Raw genomic sequence first — 23,749 nt, forward strand, 5'->3', positions numbered from 1 at the left:
AGGTTGATACCTATATATAGGGAAGGATCTCACGTGGTTGATACTTATATAGGGAAGCATCTCACGTGGTTGATACTTATATATAGGGAAGGTAGTGACTAGGTTGATACTTATATACAGGGAAGGATCTCACATGGTTGATACTTATGTATAGGGAAGGATCTCACATGGTTGATACTTATATATAGGGAAGGTAGTGACTAGGTTGATACCTATATATAGGGAAGGAAGTGACTAGGTTGATACTTATATACAGGGAAGGATCTCACATGGTTGATACTTATATACAGGGAAGGATCTCACGTGGTTGATACTTATATACAGGGAAGGATCTCACATGGTGGATACTTATGTATAGGGAAGGATCTCACATGGTTGATACTTATATATAGGGAAGGATCTCACGTGGTTGATACCTATATATAGGGAAGGATCTCAGGTGGTTGATACTTATATATAGGGAAGGATCTCACATGGTTGATACCTATATATAGGGAAGGTAGTGACTAGGTTGATACCTATATATAGGGAAGGAAGTGACTAGGTTGATACTTATATACAGGGAAGGATCTCACATGGTTGATACTTATATACAGGGAAGGATCTCACATGGTTGATACTTATATATAGGGAAGGATCTCACGTGGTTGATACCTATATATAGGGAAGGATCTCAGGTGGTTGATACTTATATACAGGGAAGGATCTCACATGGTTGATACTTATATATAGGGAAGGATCTCACATGGTTGATACCTATATATAGGGAAGGTAGTGACTAGGTTGATACCTATATATAGGGAAGGAAGTGACTAGGTTGATACTTATATACAGGGAAGGATCTCACATGGTTGATACTTATATACAGGGAAGGATCTCACGTGGTTGATACTTATATACAGGGAAGGATCTCACATGGTTGATACTTATATATAGGGAAGGATCTCACGTGGTTGATACCTATATATAGGGAAGGATCTCAGGTGGTTGATACTTATATATAGGGAAGGATCTCACATGGTTGATACCTATATATAGGGAAGGTAGTGACTAGGTTGATACCTATATATAGGGAAGGAAGTGACTAGGTTGATACTTATATACAGGGAAGGATCTCACATGGTTGATACTTATATACAGGGAAGGATCTCACATGGTTGATACTTATATATAGGGAAGGATCTCACGTGGTTGATACCTATATATAGGGAAGGATCTCAGGTGGTTGATACTTATATATAGGGAAGGATCTCACATGGTTGATACCTATATATAGGGAAGGAAGTGACTAGGTTGATGCTTATATCTAGGGAAGGATCTCACGTGGTTGATACCTATATATAGGGAAGGATCTCAGGTGGTTGATACTTATATATAGTGAAGGATCTCACGTGGTTGATACTTGTATACAGGGAAGGATCTCACGTGGTTGATACTTGTATACAGGGAAGGATCTCACGTGGTTGATACTTGTATACAGGGAAGGATCTCACGTGGTTGATACTTATGTATAGGGAAGGTAGTGACTAGGTTGATACCTATATATAGGGAAGGAAGTGACTAGGTTGATACTTATATACAGGGAAGGATCTCACATGGTTGATACTTATGTATAGGGAAGGTAGTGACTAGGTTGATACCTATATATAGGGAAGGAAGTGACTAGGTTGATACTTATATACAGGGAAGGATCTCACGTGGTTGATACATACATATAGGGAAGGATCTCACATGGTAGTGACTAGGTAGATACCTATATATGGAAGGATCTCACATGGTTGATACTTGTATACAGGGAAGGATCTCACGTGGTTGATACTTGTATACAGGGAAGGATCTCACGTGGTTGATACTTATGTATAGGGAAGGTAGTGACTAGGTTGATACCTATATATAGGGAAGGTAGTGACTAGGTTGATACTTATATCTAGGGAAGGATCTCACGTGGTTGATACCTATATATAGGGCAGGAAGTGACTAGGTTGATACTTATATACAGGGAAGGATCTCACGTGGTTGATACTTATGTATAGGGAAGGTAGTGACTAGGTTGATACCTATATATAGGGAAGGAAGTGACTAGGTTGATACTTATATCTAGGGAAGCATCTCACGTGGTTGATACCTATATATAGGGAAGGAAGTGACTAGGTTGATACCTATATATAGGGAAGGATCTCACGTGGTTGATACTTATATATAGGGAAGGTAGTGACTAGGTTGATACTTATATACAGGGAAGGATCTCACATGGTTGATACTTATGTATAGGGAAGGTAGTGACTAGGTTGATACCTATATATAGGGAAGGAAGTGACTAGGTTGATACTTATATCTAGGGAAGGATCTCACGTGGTTGATACTTATATATAGGGAAGGATCTCACATGGTTGATACCTATATATAGGGAAGGATCTCACATGGTTGATACTTATATATAGGGAAGGATCTCACGTGGTTGATACCTATATATAGGGAAGGATCTCACGTGGTTGATACTTATAGTGAAGGATCTCACGTGGTTGATACCTATATACAGGGAAGGATCTCACATGGTTGATACCTATATATAGGGAAGGATCTCACATGGTTGATACTTATATATAGGGAAGCATCTCACATGGTTGATACTTATATATAGGGAAGCATCTCACGTGGTTGATACTTATATAGGGAAGCATCTCACGTGGTTGATACCTATATATAGGGAAGGATCTCACATGGTTGATACTTATATATAGGGAAGGTAGTGACTAGGTTGATACCTATATATAGGGAAGGAAGTGACTAGGTTGATACTTATATACAGGGAAGGATCTCACATGGTTGATACTTATATACAGGGAAGGATCTCACGTGGTTGATACTTATATACAGGGAAGGATCTCACATGGTTGATACTTATATATAGGGAAGGATCTCACATGGTTGATACCTATATATAGGGAAGGATCTCACATGGTTGATACTTATATAGGGAAGCATCTCACGTGGTTGATACTTATATATAGGGAAGGAAGTGACTAGGTTGATACCTATATATAGGGAAGGAAGTGACTAGGTTGATACTTATATACAGGGAAGGATCTCACATGGTTGATACTTATGTATAGGGAAGGTAGTGACTAGGTTGATACCTATATATAGGGAAGGAAGTGACTAGGTTGATACTTATATCTAGGGAAGGATCTCACGTGGTTGATACTTATATATAGGGAAGGAAGTGACTAGTTTGATACTTATATATAGGGAAGGATCTCACATGGTTGATACTTATATATAGGGAAGGATCTCACATGGTTGATACCTATATATAGGGAAGGATCTCAGGTGGTTGATACTTATATATAGGGAAGGATCTCACATGGTTGATACTTATGTATAGGGAAGGTAGTGACTAGGTTGATACCTATATATAGGGAAGGAAGTGACTAGGTTGATACTTATATACAGGGAAGGATCTCACGTGGTTGATACATACATATAGGGAAGGATCTCACATGGTAGTGACTAGGTAGATACCTATATATGAAAGGATCTCACGTGGTTGATACTTATATATAGGGAAGGATCTCACATGGTTGATACTTATATATAGGGAAGGATCTCACATGGTTGATACTTATATACAGGGAAGGATCTCACATGGTTGATACCTATATATAGGGAAGGATCTCACATGGTTGATACTTATATATAGGGAAGGATCTCACGTGGTTGATACCTATATATAGGGAAGGATCTCACGTGGTTGATACTTATAGTGAAGGATCTCACGTGGTTGATACCTATATACAGGGAAGGATCTCACATGGTTGATACCTATATATAGGGAAGGATCTCACATGGTTGATACTTATATATAGGGAAGCATCTCACATGGTTGATACTTATATATAGGGAAGCATCTCACGTGGTTGATACCTATATATAGGGAAGGATCTCACATGGTTGATACTTATATATAGGGAAGGTAGTGACTAGGTTGATACCTATATATAGGGAAGGAAGTGACTAGGTTGATACTTATATACAGGGAAGGATCTCACATGGTTGATACTTATATACAGGGAAGGATCTCACGTGGTTGATACTTATATACAGGGAAGGATCTCACATGGTTGATACTTATATATAGGGAAGGATCTCACATGGTTGATACCTATATATAGGGAAGGATCTCACATGGTTGATACTTATATAGGGAAGCATCTCACGTGGTTGATACTTATATATAGGGAAGGTAGTGACTAGGTTGATACCTATATATAGGGAAGGAAGTGACTAGGTTGATACTTATATACAGGGAAGGATCTCACATGGTTGATACTTATGTATAGGGAAGGTAGTGACTAGGTTGATACCTATATATAGGGAAGGAAGTGACTAGGTTGATACTTATATCTAGGGAAGGATCTCACGTGGTTGATACTTATATATAGGGAAGGAAGTGACTAGTTTGATACTTATATATAGGGAAGGATCTCACATGGTTGATACTTATATATAGGGAAGGATCTCACGTGGTTGACACCTATATATAGGGAAGGATCTCAGGTGGTTGATACTTATATATAGGGAAGGATCTCACATGGTTGATACTTATGTATAGGGAAGGTAGTGACTAGGTTGATACCTATATATAGGGAAGGAAGTGACTAGGTTGATACTTATATACAGGGAAGGATCTCACGTGGTTGATACATACATATAGGGAAGGATCTCACATGGTAGTGACTAGGTAGATACCTATATATGGAAGGATCTCACGTGGTTGATACTTATATATAGGGAAGGATCTCACATGGTTGATACTTATATATAGGGAAGGATCTCATATGGTTGATACTTATATAGGGAAGCACCTCACGTGGTTGATACTTATATATAGGGAAGGTAGTGACTAGGTTGATACTTATATATATATATATATATATAGGGAAGGAAGTGACTAGGTTGATACCTATATATAGGGAAGGATCTCACGTGGTTGATACTTATATAGGGAAGCATCTCACGTGGTTGATACTTATATATAGGGAAGGTAGTGACTAGGTTGATACTTATATACAGGGAAGGATCTCACATGGTTGATACTTATGTATAGGGAAGGATCTCACATGGTTGATACTTATATATAGGGAAGGTAGTGACTAGGTTGATACCTATATATAGGGAAGGAAGTGACTAGGTTGATACTTATATACAGGGAAGGATCTCACATGGTTGATACTTATATACAGGGAAGGATCTCACGTGGTTGATACTTATATACAGGGAAGGATCTCACATGGTGGATACTTATGTATAGGGAAGGATCTCACATGGTTGATACTTATATATAGGGAAGGATCTCACGTGGTTGATACCTATATATAGGGAAGGATCTCAGGTGGTTGATACTTATATATAGGGAAGGATCTCACATGGTTGATACCTATATATAGGGAAGGTAGTGACTAGGTTGATACCTATATATAGGGAAGGAAGTGACTAGGTTGATACTTATATACAGGGAAGGATCTCACATGGTTGATACTTATATACAGGGAAGGATCTCACATGGTTGATACTTATATATAGGGAAGGATCTCACGTGGTTGATACCTATATATAGGGAAGGATCTCAGGTGGTTGATACTTATATACAGGGAAGGATCTCACATGGTTGATACTTATATATAGGGAAGGATCTCACATGGTTGATACCTATATATAGGGAAGGTAGTGACTAGGTTGATACCTATATATAGGGAAGGAAGTGACTAGGTTGATACTTATATACAGGGAAGGATCTCACGTGGTTGATACATACATATAGGGAAGGATCTCACATGGTAGTGACTAGGTAGATACCTATATATGGAAGGATCTCACGTGGTTGATACTTATATATAGTGAAGGATCTCACGTGGTTGATACTTGTATACAGGGAAGGATCTCACGTGGTTGATACTTATATATAGGGAAGGTAGTGACTAGGTTGATACTTATATACAGGGAAGGATCTCACATGGTTGATACTTATGTATAGGGAAGGATCTCACATGGTTGATACTTATATATAGGGAAGGTAGTGACTAGGTTGATACCTATATATAGGGAAGGAAGTGACTAGGTTGATACTTATATACAGGGAAGGATCTCACGTGGTTGATACATACATATAGGGAAGGATCTCACATGGTAGTGACTAGGTAGATACCTATATATGGAAGGATCTCACGTGGTTGATACTTATATATAGTGAAGGATCTCACGTGGTTGATACTTGTATACAGGAAAGGATCTCACGTGGTTGATACTTGTATACAGGGAAGGATCTCACGTGGTTGATACTTATGTATAGGGAAGGTAGTGACTAGGTTGATACCTATATATAGGGAAGGTAGTGACTTGGTTGATACTTATATCTAGGGAAGGATCTCACGTGGTTGATACCTATATATAGGGAAGGATCTCACGTGGTTGATACTTATAGTGAAGGATCTCACGTGGTTGATACTTATATATAGGGAAAGATCTCACGTGGTTGATACATATATATATAGGGAAGCATCTCACGTGGTTGATACTTATATAGGGAAGCATCTCACGTGGTTGATACCTATATATAGGGAAGGAAGTGACTAGGTTGATACCTATATATAGGGAAGGATCTCACGTGGTTGATACTTATATATAGGGAAGGTAGTGACTAGGTTGATACTTATATACAGGGAAGGTAGTGACTAGGTTGATACTTATATACAGGGAAGGATCTCACATGGTTGATACTTATGTATAGGGAAGGTAGTGACTAGGTTGATACCTATATATAGGGAAGGAAGTGACTAGGTTGATACTTATATCTAGGGAAGGATCTCACGTGGTTGATACTTATATATAGGGAAGGATCTCACATGGTAGTGACTAGGTAGATACCTATATATGGAAGGATCTCACGTGGTTGATACATATATATATAGGGAAGGATCTCACATGGTTGATACTTATATAGGGAAGCATCTCACGTGGTTGATACTTATGTATAGGGAAGGTAGTGACTAGGTTGATACCTATATATAGGGAAGGAAGTGACTAGGTTGATACTTATATACAGGGAAGGATCTCACATGGTTGATACTTATGTATAGGGAAGGTAGTGACTAGGTTGATACCTATATATAGGGAAGGAAGTGACTAGGTTGATACTTATATACAGGGAAGGATCTCACGTGGTTGATACATACATATAGGGAAGGATCTCACATGGTAGTGACTAGGTTGATACCTATATATAGGGAAGGATCTCACGTGGTTGATACTTATGTATAGGGAAGGTAGTGACTAGGTTGATACCTATATATAGGGAAGGAAGTGACTAGGTTGATACTTATATACAGGGAAGGATCTCACATGGTTGATACTTATGTATAGGGAAGGTAGTGACTAGGTTGATACCTATATATAGGGAAGGAAGTGACTAGGTTGATACTTATATACAGGGAAGGATCTCACGTGGTTGATACATACATATAGGGAAGGATCTCACATGGTAGTGACTAGGTTGATACCTATATATAGGGAAGGATCTCACGTGGTTGATACTTATATAGGGAAGCATCTCACGTGGTTGATACTTATATATAGGGAAGGTAGTGACTAGGTTGATACTTATATACAGGGAAGGATCTCACATGGTTGATACTTATGTATAGGGAAGGATCTCACATGGTTGATACTTATATATAGGGAAGGTAGTGACTAGGTTGATACCTATATATAGGGCAGGAAGTGACTAGGTTGATACTTATATACAGGGAAGGATCTCACATGGTTGATACTTATATATAGGGAAGGATCTCACGTGGTTGATACTTGTATACAGGGAAGGATCTCACGTGGTTGATACTTATATAGGGAAGCATCTCACGTGGTTGATACTTATATATAGGGAAGGTAGTGACTAGGTTGATACTTATATACAGGGAAGGATCTCACATGGTTGATACTTATGTATAGGGAAGGATCTCACATGGTTGATACTTATATATAGGGAAGGTAGTGACTAGGTTGATACCTATATATAGGGCAGGAAGTGACTAGGTTGATACTTATATACAGGGAAGGATCTCACATGGTTGATACTTATATACAGGGAAGGATCTCACGTGGTTGATACTTATATACAGGGAAGGATCTCACATGGTGGATACTTATGTATAGGGAAGGATCTCAGGTGGTTGATACTTATATATAGGGAAGGATCTCACATGGTTGATACCTATATATAGGGAAGGTAGTGACTAGGTTGATACCTATATATAGGGAAGGAAGTGACTAGGTTGATACTTATATACAGGGAAGGATCTCACGTGGTTGATACCTATATATAGGGAAGGATCTCACGTGGTTGATACTTATAGTGAAGGATCTCACGTGGTTGATACTTATATATAGGGAAAGATCTCACGTGGTTGATACATATATATATAGGGAAGCATCTCACGTGGTTGATACTTATATAGGGAAGCATCTCACGTGGTTGATACCTATATATAGGGAAGGAAGTGACTAGGTTGATACCTATATATAGGGAAGGATCTCACGTGGTTGATACTTATATATAGGGAAGGTAGTGACTAGGTTGATACTTATATACAGGGAAGGATCTCACATGGTTGATACTTATGTATAGGGAAGGTAGTGACTAGGTTGATACCTATATATAGGGAAGGAAGTGACTAGGTTGATACTTATATCTAGGGAAGGATCTCACGTGGTTGATACTTATATATAGGGAAGGATCTCACATGGTAGTGACTAGGTAGATACCTATATATGGAAGGATCTCACGTGGTTGATACATATATATATAGGGAAGGATCTCACATGGTTGATACTTATATAGGGAAGCATCTCACGTGGTTGATACTTATATATAGGGAAGGTAGTGACTAGGTTGATACTTATATACAGGGAAGGATCTCACATGGTTGATACTTATGTATAGGGAAGGTAGTGACTAGGTTGATACCTATATATAGGGAAGGAAGTGACTAGGTTGATACTTATATACAGGGAAGGATCTCACGTGGTTGATACTTATGTATAGGGAAGGTAGTGACTAGGTTGATACCTATATATAGGGAAGGAAGTGACTAGGTTGATACTTATATACAGGGAAGGATCTCACATGGTTGATACTTATATACAGGGAAGGATCTCACATGGTTGATACTTATATATAGGGAAGGATCTCACGTGGTTGATACCTATATATAGGGAAGGATCTCAGGTGGTTGATACTTATATACAGGGAAGGATCTCACATGGTTGATACTTATATATAGGGAAGGATCTCACATGGTTGATACCTATATATAGGGAAGGTAGTGACTAGGTTGATACCTATATATAGGGAAGGAAGTGACTAGGTTGATACTTATATACAGGGAAGGATCTCACATGGTTGATACTTATATACAGGGAAGGATCTCACGTGGTTGATACTTATATACAGGGAAGGATCTCACATGGTTGATACTTATATATAGGGAAGGATCTCACGTGGTTGATACCTATATATAGGGAAGGATCTCAGGTGGTTGATACTTATATATAGGGAAGGATCTCACATGGTTGATACCTATATATAGGGAAGGTAGTGACTAGGTTGATACCTATATATAGGGAAGGAAGTGACTAGGTTGATACTTATATACAGGGAAGGATCTCACATGGTTGATACTTATATACAGGGAAGGATCTCACATGGTTGATACTTATATATAGGGAAGGATCTCACGTGGTTGATACCTATATATAGGGAAGGATCTCAGGTGGTTGATACTTATATATAGGGAAGGATCTCACATGGTTGATACCTATATATAGGGAAGGAAGTGACTAGGTTGATGCTTATATCTAGGGAAGGATCTCACGTGGTTGATACCTATATATAGGGAAGGATCTCAGGTGGTTGATACTTATATATAGTGAAGGATCTCACGTGGTTGATACTTGTATACAGGGAAGGATCTCACGTGGTTGATACTTGTATACAGGGAAGGATCTCACGTGGTTGATACTTGTATACAGGGAAGGATCTCACGTGGTTGATACTTATGTATAGGGAAGGTAGTGACTAGGTTGATACCTATATATAGGGAAGGAAGTGACTAGGTTGATACTTATATACAGGGAAGGATCTCACATGGTTGATACTTATGTATAGGGAAGGTAGTGACTAGGTTGATACCTATATATAGGGAAGGAAGTGACTAGGTTGATACTTATATACAGGGAAGGATCTCACGTGGTTGATACATACATATAGGGAAGGATCTCACATGGTAGTGACTAGGTAGATACCTATATATGGAAGGATCTCACGTGGTTGATACTTGTATACAGGGAAGGATCTCACGTGGTTGATACTTGTATACAGGGAAGGATCTCACGTGGTTGATACTTATGTATAGGGAAGGTAGTGACTAGGTTGATACCTATATATAGGGAAGGTAGTGACTAGGTTGATACTTATATCTAGGGAAGGATCTCACGTGGTTGATACCTATATATAGGGCAGGAAGTGACTAGGTTGATACTTATATACAGGGAAGGATCTCACGTGGTTGATACTTATGTATAGGGAAGGTAGTGACTAGGTTGATACCTATATATAGGGAAGGAAGTGACTAGGTTGATACTTATATCTAGGGAAGCATCTCACGTGGTTGATACCTATATATAGGGAAGGAAGTGAGATAGGTTGATACCTATATATAGGGAAGGATCTCACGTGGTTGATACTTATATATAGGGAAGGTAGTGACTAGGTTGATACTTATATACAGGGAAGGATCTCACATGGTTGATACTTATGTATAGGGAAGGTAGTGACTAGGTTGATACCTATATATAGGGAAGGAAGTGACTAGGTTGATACTTATATCTAGGGAAGGATCTCACGTGGTTGATACCTATATATAGGGAAGGATCTCACATGGTTGATACTTATATATAGGGAAGGATCTCACGTGGTTGATACCTATATATAGGGAAGGATCTCACGTGGTTGATACTTATAGTGAAGGATCTCACGTGGTTGATACCTATATACAGGGAAGGATCTCACATGGTTGATACCTATATATAGGGAAGGATCTCACATGGTTGATACTTATATATAGGGAAGCATCTCACATGGTTGATACTTATATATAGGGAAGCATCTCACGTGGTTGATACTTATATAGGGAAGCATCTCACGTGGTTGATACCTATATATAGGGAAGGATCTCACATGGTTGATACTTATATATAGGGAAGGTAGTGACTAGGTTGATACCTATATATAGGGAAGGAAGTGACTAGGTTGATACTTATATACAGGGAAGGATCTCACATGGTTGATACTTATATACAGGGAAGGATCTCACGTGGTTGATACTTATATACAGGGAAGGATCTCACATGGTTGATACTTATATATAGGGAAGGATCTCACATGGTTGATACCTATATATAGGGAAGGATCTCACATGGTTGATACTTATATAGGGAAGCATCTCACGTGGTTGATACTTATATATAGGGAAGGAAGTGACTAGGTTGATACCTATATATAGGGAAGGAAGTGACTAGGTTGATACTTATATACAGGGAAGGATCTCACATGGTTGATACTTATGTATAGGGAAGGTAGTGACTAGGTTGATACCTATATATAGGGAAGGAAGTGACTAGGTTGATACTTATATCTAGGGAAGGATCTCACGTGGTTGATACTTATATATAGGGAAGGAAGTGACTAGTTTGATACTTATATATAGGGAAGGATCTCACATGGTTGATACTTATATATAGGGAAGGATCTCAGGTGGTTGATACCTATATATAGGGAAGGATCTCAGGTGGTTGATACTTATATATAGGGAAGGATCTCACATGGTTGATACTTATGTATAGGGAAGGTAGTGACTAGGTTGATACCTATATATAGGGAAGGAAGTGACTAGGTTGATACTTATATACAGGGAAGGATCTCACGTGGTTGATACATACATATAGGGAAGGATCTCATATGGTAGTGACTAGGTAGATACCTATATATGAAAGGATCTCACGTGGTTGATACTTATATATAGGGAAGGATCTCACATGGTTGATACCTATATATAGGGAAGGATCTCACATGGTTGATACTTATATATAGGGAAGGATCTCACGTGGTTGATACCTATATATAGGGAAGGATCTCACGTGGTTGATACTTATAGTGAAGGATCTCACATGGTTGATACTTATATATAGGGAAGGATCTCATATGGTTGATACTTATATAGGGAAGCACCTCACGTGGTTGATACTTATATATAGGGAAGGTAGTGACTAGGTTGATACTTATATATATATATATATATATAGGGAAGGTAGTGACTAGGTTGATACTTATATACAGGGAAGGATCTCACATGGTTGATACTTATGTATAGGGAAGGATCTCACATGGTTGATACTTATATATAGGGAAGGTAGTGACTAGGTTGATACCTATATATAGGGAAGGAAGTGACTAGGTTGATACTTATATACAGGGAAGGATCTCACATGGTTGATACTTATATACAGGGAAGGATCTCACGTGGTTGATACTTATATACAGGGAAGGATCTCACATGGTGGATACTTATGTATAGGGAAGGATCTCACGTGGTTGATACCTATATATAGGGAAGGATCTCAGGTGGTTGATACTTATATATAGGGAAGGATCTCACATGGTTGATACCTATATATAGGGAAGGTAGTGACTAGGTTGATACCTATATATAGGGAAGGAAGTGACTAGGTTGATACTTATATACAGGGAAGGATCTCACATGGTTGATACTTATATACAGGGAAGGATCTCACATGGTTGATACTTATATATAGGGAAGGATCGCACGTGGTTGATACCTATATATAGGGAAGGATCTCAGGTGGTTGATACTTATATACAGGGAAGGATCTCACATGGTTGATACTTATATATAGGGAAGGATCTCACGTGGTTGATACATACATATAGGGAAGGATCTCACATGGTAGTGACTAGGTAGATACCTATATATGGAAGGATCTCACGTGGTTGATACTTATATATAGTGAAGGATCTCACGTGGTTGATACTTGTATACAGGGAAGGATCTCACGTGGTTGATACTTATATATAGGGAAGGTAGTGACTAGGTTGATACTTATATACAGGGAAGGATCTCACATGGTTGATACTTATGTATAGGGAAGGTAGTGACTAGGTTGATACCTATATATAGGGAAGGAAGTGACTAGGTTGATACTTATATACAGGGAAGGATCTCACGTGGTTGATACATACATATAGGGAAGGATCTCACATGGTAGTGACTAGGTAGATACCTATATATGGAAGGATCTCACGTGGTTGATACTTATATATAGTGAAGGATCTCACGTGGTTGATACTTGTATACAGGAAAGGATCTCACGTGGTTGATACTTGTATACAGGGAAGGATCTCACGTGGTTGATACTTATGTATAGGGAAGGTAGTGACTAGGTTGATACCTATATATAGGGAAGGTAGTGACTTGGTTGATACTTATATCTAGGGAAGGATCTCACGTGGTTGATACCTATATATAGGGAAGGATCTCACGTGGTTGATACTTATAGTGAAGGATCTCACGTGGTTGATACTTATATATAGGGAAAGATCTCACGTGGTTGATACATATATATATAGGGAAGCATCTCACGTGGTTGATACTTATATAGGGAAGCATCTCACGTGGTTGATACCTATATATAGGGAAGGAAGTGACTAGGTTGATACCTATATATAGGGAAGGATCTCACGTGGTTGATACTTATATATAGGGAAGGTAGTGACTAGGTTGATACTTATATACAGGGAAGGATCTCACATGGTTGATACTTATGTATAGGGAAGGTAGTGACTAGGTTGATACCTATATATAGGGAAGGAAGTGACTAGGTTGATACTTATATCTAGGGAAGGATCTCACGTGGTTGATACTTATATATAGGGAAGGATCTCACATGGTAGTGACTAGGTAGATACCTATATATGGAAGGATCTCACGTGGTTGATACATATATATATAGGGAAGGATCTCACATGGTTGATACTTATGTATAGGGAAGGATCTCACATGGTTGATACTTATATATAGGGAAGGATCTCACATGGTTGATACCTATATATAGGGAAGGTAGTGACTAGGTTGATACCTATATATAGGGAAGGAAGTGACTAGGTTGATACTTATATCTAGGGAAGCATCTCACGTGGTTGATACTTATATATAGGGAAGGTAGTGACTAGGTTGATACCTATATATAGGGAAGGATCTCACGTGGTTGATACTTATATAGGGAAGCATCTCACGTGGTTGATACTTATATATAGGGAAGGTAGTGACTAGGTTGATACTTATATACAGGGAAGGATCTCACATGGTTGATACTTATGTATAGGGAAGGATCTCACATGGTTGATACTTATATATAGGGAAGGTAGTGACTAGGTTGATACCTATATATAGGGCAGGAAGTGACTAGGTTGATACTTATATACAGGGAAGGATCTCACATGGTTGATACTTATATATAGGGAAGGATCTCACGTGGTTGATACTTGTATACAGGGAAGGATCTCACGTGGTTGATACTTATATAGGGAAGCATCTCACGTGGTTGATACTTATATATAGGGAAGGTAGTGACTAGGTTGATACTTATATACAGGGAAGGATCTCACATGGTTGATACTTATGTATAGGGAAGGATCTCACATGGTTGATACTTATATATAGGGAAGGTAGTGACTAGGTTGATACCTATATATAGGGCAGGAAGTGACTAGGTTGATACTTATATACAGGGAAGGATCTCACATGGTTGATACTTATATACAGGGAAGGATCTCACGTGGTTGATACTTATATACAGGGAAGGATCTCACATGGTGGATACTTATGTATAGGGAAGGATCTCAGGTGGTTGATACTTATATATAGGGAAGGATCTCACATGGTTGATACCTATATATAGGGAAGGTAGTGACTAGGTTGATACCTATATATAGGGAAGGAAGTGACTAGGTTGATACTTATATACAGGGAAGGATCTCACGTGGTTGATACCTATATATAGGGAAGGATCTCACGTGGTTGATACTTATAGTGAAGGATCTCACGTGGTTGATACTTATATATAGGGAAAGATCTCACGTGGTTGATACATATATATATAGGGAAGCATCTCACGTGGTTGATACTTATATAGGGAAGCATCTCACGTGGTTGATACCTATATATAGGGAAGGAAGTGACTAGGTTGATACCTATATATAGGGAAGGATCTCACGTGGTTGATACTTATATATAGGGAAGGTAGTGACTAGGTTGATACTTATATACAGGGAAGGATCTCACATGGTTGATACTTATGTATAGGGAAGGTAGTGACTAGGTTGATACCTATATATAGGGAAGGAAGTGACTAGGTTGATACTTATATCTAGGGAAGGATCTCACGTGGTTGATACTTATATATAGGGAAGGATCTCACATGGTAGTGACTAGGTAGATACCTATATATGGAAGGATCTCACGTGGTTGATACATATATATATAGGGAAGGATCTCACATGGTTGATACTTATATAGGGAAGCATCTCACGTGGTTGATACTTATATATAGGGAAGGTAGTGACTAGGTTGATACTTATATACAGGGAAGGATCTCACATGGTTGATACTTATGTATAGGGAAGGTAGTGACTAGGTTGATACCTATATATAGGGAAGGAAGTGACTAGGTTGATACTTATATACAGGGAAGGATCTCACGTGGTTGATACTTATGTATAGGGAAGGTAGTGACTAGGTTGATACCTATATATAGGGAAGGAAGTGACTAGGTTGATACTTATATCTAGGGAAGGATCTCACGTGGTTGATACCTATATATAGGGAAGGATCTCACATGGTTGATACTTATATAGGGAAGCATCTCACGTGGTTGATACCTATATACAGGGAAGGATCTCACATGATGGATACTTATGTATAGGGAAGGATCTCACATGGTTGATACCTATATATAGGGAAGGATCTCAGGTGGTTGATACTTATAGGGAAGGATCTCACATGGTTGATACCTATATATAGGGAAGGTAGTGACTAGGTTGATACCTATATATAGGGAAGGAAGTGACTAGGTTGATACTTATATACAGGGAAGGATCTCACATGGTTGATACTTATATACAGGGAAGGATCTCACATGGTTGATACTTATATATAGGGAAGGATCTCACGTGGTTGATACCTATATATAGGGAAGGATCTCAGGTGGTTGATACTTATATATAGGGAAGGATCTCACATGGTTGATACCTATATATAGGGAAGGTAGTGACTAGGTTGATACCTATATATAGGGAAGGAAGTGACTAGGTTGATACTTATATACAGGGAAGGATCTCACATGGTTGATACTTATGTATAGGGAAGGTAGTGACTAGGTTGATACCTATATATAGGGAAGGAAGTGACTAGGTTGATACTTATATACAGGGAAGGATCTCACGTGGTTGATACATACATATAGGGAAGGATCTCACATGGTAGTGACTAGGTAGATACCTATATATGGAAGGATCTCACGTGGTTGATACTTATATATAGTGAAGGATCTCACGTGGTTGATACTTGTATACAGGGAAGGATCTCACGTGGTTGATACTTATGTATAGGGAAGGTAGTGACTAGGTTGATACCTATATATAGGGAAGGAAGTGACTAGGTTGATACTTATATACAGGGAAGGATCTCACATGGTTGATACTTATGTATAGGGAAGGTAGTGACTAGGTTGATACCTATATATAGGGAAGGTAGTGACTAGGTTGATACTTATATACAGGGAAGGATCTCACGTGGTTGATACATACATATAGGGAAGGATCTCACATGGTAGTGACTAGGTAGATACCTATATATGGAAGGATCTCACGTGGTTGATACTTATATATAGTGAAGGATCTCACGTGGTTGATACTTGTATACAGGGAAGGATCTCACGTGGTTGATACTTGTATACAGGGAAGGATCTCACGTGGTTGATACTTATGTATAGGGAAGGTAGTGACTAGGTTGATACCTATATAAAGGGAAGGAAGTGACTAGGTTGATACTTATATACAGGGAAGGATCTCACATGGTTGATACTTATATACAGGGAAGGATCTCACGTGGTTGATACTTATATACAGGGAAGGATCTCACATGGTGGATACTTATGTATAGGGAAGGATCTCACATGGTTGATACTTATATATAGGGAAGGATCTCACGTGGTTGATACCTATATATAGGGAAGGATCTCAGGTGGTTGATACTTATATATAGGGAAGGATCTCACATGGTTGATACCTATATATAGGGAAGGTAGTGACTAGGTTGATACCTATATATAGGGAAGGAAGTGACTAGGTTGATACTTATATACAGGGAAGGATCTCACATGGTTGATACTTATATACAGGGAAGGATCTCACATGGTTGATACTTATATATAGGGAAGGATCTCACGTGGTTGATACCTATATATAGGGAAGGATCTCAGGTGGTTGATACTTATAGTGAAGGATCTCACGTGGTTGATACCTATATATAGGGAAGGATCTCAGGTGGTTGATACTTATATATAGGGAAGGATCTCACATGGTTGATACCTATATATAGGGAAGGTAGTGACTAGGTTGATACCTATATATAGGGAAGGAAGTGACTAGGTTGATACTTATATACAGGGAAGGATCTCACATGGTTGATACTTATATACAGGGAAGGATCTCACATGGTTGATACTTATATACAGGGAAGGATCTCACGAGGTTGATACATACATATAGGGAAGGATCTCACATGGTAGTGACTAGGTAGATACCTATATATGGAAGGATCTCACGTGGTTGATACTTATATATAGTGAAGGATCTCACGTGGTTGATACTTGTATACAGGGAAGGATCTCACGTGGTTGATACTTGTATACAGGGAAGGATCTCACGTGGTTGATACTTATGTATAGGGAAGGTAGTGACTAGGTTGATACCTATATATAGGGAAGGTAGTGACTTGGTTGATACTTATATCTAGGGAAGGATCTCACGTGGTTGATACCTATATATAGGGAAGGATCTCACGTGGTTGATACTTATAGTGAAGGATCTCACGTGGTTGATACTTATATATAGGGAAAGATCTCACGTGGTTGATACATATATATATAGGGAAGCATCTCACGTGGTTGATACTTATATAGGGAAGCATCTCACGTGGTTGATACCTATATATAGGGAAGGAAGTGACTAGGTTGATACCTATATATAGGGAAGGATCTCACGTGGTTGATACTTATATATAGGGAAGGTAGTGACTAGGTTGATACTTATATACAGGGAAGGATCTCACATGGTTGATACTTATGTATAGGGAAGGTAGTGACTAGGTTGATACCTATATATAGGGAAGGAAGTGACTAGGTTGATACTTATATCTAGGGAAGGATCTCACGTGGTTGATACTTATATATAGGGAAGGATCTCACATGGTAGTGACTAGGTAGATACCTATATATGGAAGGATCTCACGTGGTTGATACATATATATATAGGGAAGGATCTCACATGCTTGATACTTATATAGGGAAGCATCTCACGTGGTTGATACTTATATATAGGGAAGGTAGTGACTAGGTTGATACCTATAAATAGGGAAGGATCTCACGTGGTTGATACTTATATAGGGAAGCATCTCACGTGGTTGATACTTATGTATAGGGAAGGTAGTGACTAGGTTGATACTTATATACAGGGAAGGATCTCACATGGTTGATACTTATGTATAGGGAAGGATCTCACATGGTTGATACTTATATATAGGGAAGGTAGTGACTAGGTTGATACCTATATATAGGGAAGGAAGTGACTAGGTTGATACTTATATACAGGGAAGGATCTCACATGGTTGATACTTATATACAGGGAAGGATCTCACGTGGTTGATACTTATATACAGGGAAGGATCTCACATGGTTGATACTTATATATAGGGAAGGATCTCAGGTGGTTGATACTTATATATAGGGAAGGATCTCACATGGTTGATACCTATATATAGGGAAGGTAGTGACTAGGTTGATACCTATATATAGGGAAGGAAGTGACTAGGTTGATACTTATATACAGGGAAGGATCTCACATGGTTGATACTTATATACAGGGAAGGATCTCACATGGTTGATACTTATATATAGGGAAGGATCTCAGGTGGTTGATACTTATATATAGGGAAGGATCTCACATGGTTGATACCTATATATAGGGAAGGAAGTGACTAGGTTGATGCTTATATCTAGGGAAGGATCTCACGTGGTTGATACCTATATATAGGGAAGGATCTCAGGTGGTTGATACTTATATATAGTGAAGGATCTCACGTGGTTGATACTTGTATACAGGGAAGGATCTCACGTGGTTGATACTTGTATACAGGGAAGGATCTCACGTGGTTGATACTTGTATACAGGGAAGGATCTCACGTGGTTGATACTTATGTATAGGGAAGGTAGTGACTAGGTTGATACCTATATATAGGGAAGGAAGTGACTAGGTTGATACTTATATACAGGGAAGGATCTCACATGGTTGATACTTATGTATAGGGAAGGTAGTGACTAGGTTGATACCTATATATAGGGAAGGAAGTGACTAGGTTGATACTTATATACAGGGAAGGATCTCACGTGGTTGATACATACATATAGGGAAGGATCTCACATGGTAGTGACTAGGTAGATACCTATATATGGAAGGATCTCACGTGGTTGATACTTGTATACAGGGAAGGATCTCACGTGGTTGATACTTGTATACAGGGAAGGATCTCACGTGGTTGATACTTATGTATAGGGAAGGTAGTGACTAGGTTGATACCTATATATAGGGAAGGTAGTGACTAGGTTGATACTTATATCTAGGGAAGGATCTCACGTGGTTGATACCTATATATAGGGCAGGAAGTGACTAGGTTGATACTTATATACAGGGAAGGATCTCACGTGGTTGATACTTATGTATAGGGAAGGTAGTGACTAGGTTGATACCTATATATAGGGAAGGAAGTGACTAGGTTGATACTTATATCTAGGGAAGCATCTCACGTGGTTGATACCTATATATAGGGAAGGAAGTGACTAGGTTGATACCTATATATAGGGAAGGATCTCACGTGGTTGATACTTATATATAGGGAAGGTAGTGACTAGGTTGATACTTATATACAGGGAAGGATCTCACATGGTTGATACTTATGTATAGGGAAGGTAGTGACTAGGTTGATACCTATATATAGGGAAGGAAGTGACTAGGTTGATACTTATATCTAGGGAAGGATCTCACGTGGTAGATACTTATGTATAGGGAAGGATCTCACATGGTTGATACCTATATATAGGGAAGGATCTCACATGGTTGATACTTATATACAGGGAAGGATCTCACGTGGTTGATACCTATATATAGGGAAGGATCTCAGGTGGTTGATACTTATATATAGGGAAGGATCTCACATGGTTGATACCTATATATAGGGAAGGTAGTGACTAGGTTGATACCTATATATAGGGAAGGAAGTGACTAGGTTGATACTTATATACAGGGAAGGATCTCACATGGTTGATACTTATATACAGGGAAGGATCTCACATGGTTGATACTTATATATAGGGAAGGATCTCACGTGGTTGATACCTATATATAGGGAAGGATCTCAGGTGGTTGATACTTATAGTGAAGGATCTCACGTGGTTGATACCTATATATAGGGAAGGATCTCAGGTGGTTGATACTTATATATAGGGAAGGATCTCACATGGTTGATACCTATATATAGGGAAGGTAGTGACTAGGTTGATACCTATATATAGGGAAGGAAGTGACTAGGTTGATACTTATATACAGGGAAGGATCTCACATGGTTGATACTTATATACAGGGAAGGATCTCACATGGTTGATACTTATATACAGGGAAGGATCTCACGAGGTTGATACATACATATAGGGAAGGATCTCACATGGTAGTGACTAGGTAGATACCTATATATGGAAGGATCTCACGTGGTTGATACTTATATATAGTGAAGGATCTCACGTGGTTGATACTTGTATACAGGGAAGGATCTCACGTGGTTGATACTTGTATACAGGGAAGGATCTCACGTGGTTGATACTTATGTATAGGGAAGGTAGTGACTAGGTTGATACCTATATATAGGGAAGGTAGTGACTTGGTTGATACTTATATCTAGGGAAGGATCTCACGTGGTTGATACCTATATATAGGGAAGGATCTCACGTGGTTGATACTTATAGTGAAGGATCTCACGTGGTCGATACTTATATATAGGGAAAGATCTCACGTGGTTGATACATATATATATAGGGAAGCATCTCACGTGGTTGATACTTATATAGGGAAGCATCTCACGTGGTTGATACCTATATATAGGGAAGGAAGTGACTAGGTTGATACCTATATATAGGGAAGGATCTCACGTGGTTGATACTTATATATAGGGAAGGTAGTGACTAGGTTGATACTTATATACAGGGAAGGATCTCACATGGTTGATACTTATGTATAGGGAAGGTAGTGACTAGGTTGATACCTATATATAGGGAAGGAAGTGACTAGGTTGATACTTATATCTAGGGAAGGATCTCACGTGGTTGATACTTATATATAGGGAAGGATCTCACATGGTAGTGACTAGGTAGATACCTATATATGGAAGGATCTCACGTGGTTGATACATATATATATAGGGAAGGATCTCACATGGTTGATACTTATATAGGGAAGCATCTCACGTGGTTGATACTTATATATAGGGAAGGTAGTGACTAGGTTGATACCTATAAATAGGGAAGGATCTCACGTGGTTGATACTTATATAGGGAAGCATCTCACGTGGTTGATACTTATGTATAGGGAAGGTAGTGACTAGGTTGATACTTATATACAGGGAAGGATCTCACATGGTTGATACTTATATATAGGGAAGGTAGTGACTAGGTTGATACCTATATATAGGGAAGGAAGTGACTAGGTTGATACTTATATACAGGGAAGGATCTCACATGGTTGATACTTATATACAGGGAAGGATCTCACGTGGTTGATACTTATATACAGGGAAGGATCTCACATGGTTGATACTTATATATAGGGAAGGATCTCACGTGGTTGATACCTATATATAGGGAAGGATCTCAGGTGGTTGATACTTATATATAGGGAAGGATCTCACATGGTTGATACCTATATATAGGGAAGGTAGTGACTAGGTTGATACCTATATATAGGGAAGGAAGTGACTAGGTTGATACTTATATACAGGGAAGGATCTCACATGGTTGATACTTATATACAGGGAAGGATCTCACATGGTTGATACTTATATATAGGGAAGGATCTCACGTGGTTGATACCTATATATAGGGAAGGATCTCAGGTGGTTGATACTTATATATAGGGAAGGATCTCACATGGTTGATACCTATATATAGGGAAGGAAGTGACTAGGTTGATGCTTATATCTAGGGAAGGATCTCACGTGGTTGATACCTATATATAGGGAAGGATCTCAGGTGGTTGATACTTATATATAGTGAAGGATCTCACGTGGTTGATACTTGTATACAGGGAAGGATCTCACGTGGTTGATACTTGTATACAGGGAAGGATCTCACGTGGTTGATACTTATGTATAGGGAAGGTAGTGACTAGGTTGATACCTATATATAGGGAAGGAAGTGACTAGGTTGATACTTATATACAGGGAAGGATCTCACATGGTTGATACTTACGTATAGGGAAGGTAGTGACTAGGTTGATACCTATATATAGGGAAGGAAGTGACTAGGTTGATACTTATATACAGGGAAGGATCTCACGTGGTTGATACATACATATAGGGAAGGATCTCACATGGTAGTGACTAGGTAGATACCTATATATGGAAGGATCTCACGTGGTTGATACTTGTATACAGGGAAGGATCTCACGTGGTTGATACTTGTATACAGGGAAGGATCTCACGTGGTTGATACTTATGTATAGGGAAGGTAGTGACTAGGTTGATACCTATATATAGGGAAGGTAGTGACTAGGTTGATACTTATATCTAGGGAAGGATCTCACGTGGTTGATACCTATATATAGGGCAGGAAGTGACTAGGTTGATACTTATATACAGGGAAGGATCTCACGTGGTTGATACTTATGTATAGGGAAGGTAGTGACTAGGTTGATACCTATATATAGGGAAGGAAGTGACTAGGTTGATACTTCTATCTAGGGAAGCATCTCACGTGGTTGATACCTATATATAGGGAAGGAAGTGACTAGGTTGATACCTATATATAGGGAAGGATCTCACGTGGTTGATACTTATATATAGGGAAGGTAGTGACTAGGTTGATACTTATATACAGGGAAGGATCTCACATGGTTGATACTTATGTATAGGGAAGGTAGTGACTAGGTTGATACCTATATATAGGGAAGGAAGTGACTAGGTTGATACTTATATCTAGGGAAGGATCTCACGTGGTTGATACTTGTATACAGGGAAGGATC

This window comes from Lissotriton vulgaris, chromosome 12 (genome assembly GCF_964263255.1).
Source record: "Lissotriton vulgaris chromosome 12, aLisVul1.2, whole genome shotgun sequence".
Lineage (NCBI taxonomy): Eukaryota > Metazoa > Chordata > Amphibia > Caudata > Salamandridae > Lissotriton > Lissotriton vulgaris.